Here is a 1,236-nt window from a genome sequence, read left to right on the forward strand (position 1 = left end):
CCACAGCTTGGGGACACGCGGTCTTGCACGCGGCCGAACTGATTCGTATAAGACTGTCTAGTGAACATAAATATTCCCCATTAATTGCTTACGGATCATGAACCAGACATATCCCATCTTAAGACATTCGGCTGTGCCGTTTATGTTCCTTGCACCACCACAGAGAACAAAGATGGGACCTCAAAGGAGGATGAGGATATATGTTGGATATGATTCTCCCATGATTATTAAATACCTTGAGCCAAATACGGGTGATTTGTTTAAGGCCAGGTATGCGGATTGTCACTTCGATGAATCCGAACATCCAACATTAGGGGGAGATATCAATAAGCTTGTAAAAAAAAAAAAGATTACATGGAATCAAACATCCTTATCCTGGCAAAATCCTCGGACTCAGGAATGTGATTTAGAAGTCCAAAAGATTATACATTTACAAAAGCTAGCAAATCAATTGCCAGATTCCTTTGCTGACCCGAAAAGAGTGACTAAGTCATATATACCAGCTGCTAATGCACCAATCAGAATTGATGTTCAAGAGGGACACAATCAAGTTGCTACAGAGTCTAGACAACGTTTGAAATGTGGTAGACCAATAGGTTCCAAAGATAAGAACCCTCGGAAAACTAAGAAAGGTTCAGAGAATGAACCTGAGGTTGTTGAAACCCTAGACACGACCGTGGCCGTTCCTAAATCCCGAGACTTAACCGCGGCCAATCCCAAAACTCTAATAGCGATCGCGGCCGATCACGAATGCTTATATGTGGCCGGCCCTGATATATCTAATACTGATTCTTGGGACGCCAAGATTCAAGGTACTGAAGGTCCTGATAATAACGAGATCTCAATAAACTATGTCTTGTTTGGGATACAATGGAACATAAAAAATGTCGACATTGATATTATATATTTGCATAAAAGGTAGCACTTGAACTTGTGGATTTGAATGAGGATCATGAACCCATGTTTATTTATGAGTGCACTCAACGATCAGATTGGATCAAATGGAAAGAAGCTATAAACGTGGAGTTAAACTCAATAAAGAAGAGAGATGTCTTTGGACCAATAGTCCAGACACCATATGATGTTAAACCAGTCGGCTATAAGTGGGTCTTTGTGACGAAAAGAAATGAACACGGCAAGATCGTGAGATATAAAGCCCGGCTTGTTGCACAAGGATTCTCACAGAGACCAGGAATCGATTCTGAGGAGACATACTCCCCTGTGGTGGATGCTACT

Source organism: Brassica oleracea, chromosome C8 (genome assembly GCF_000695525.1).
Source record: "Brassica oleracea var. oleracea cultivar TO1000 chromosome C8, BOL, whole genome shotgun sequence".
Lineage (NCBI taxonomy): Eukaryota > Viridiplantae > Streptophyta > Magnoliopsida > Brassicales > Brassicaceae > Brassica > Brassica oleracea.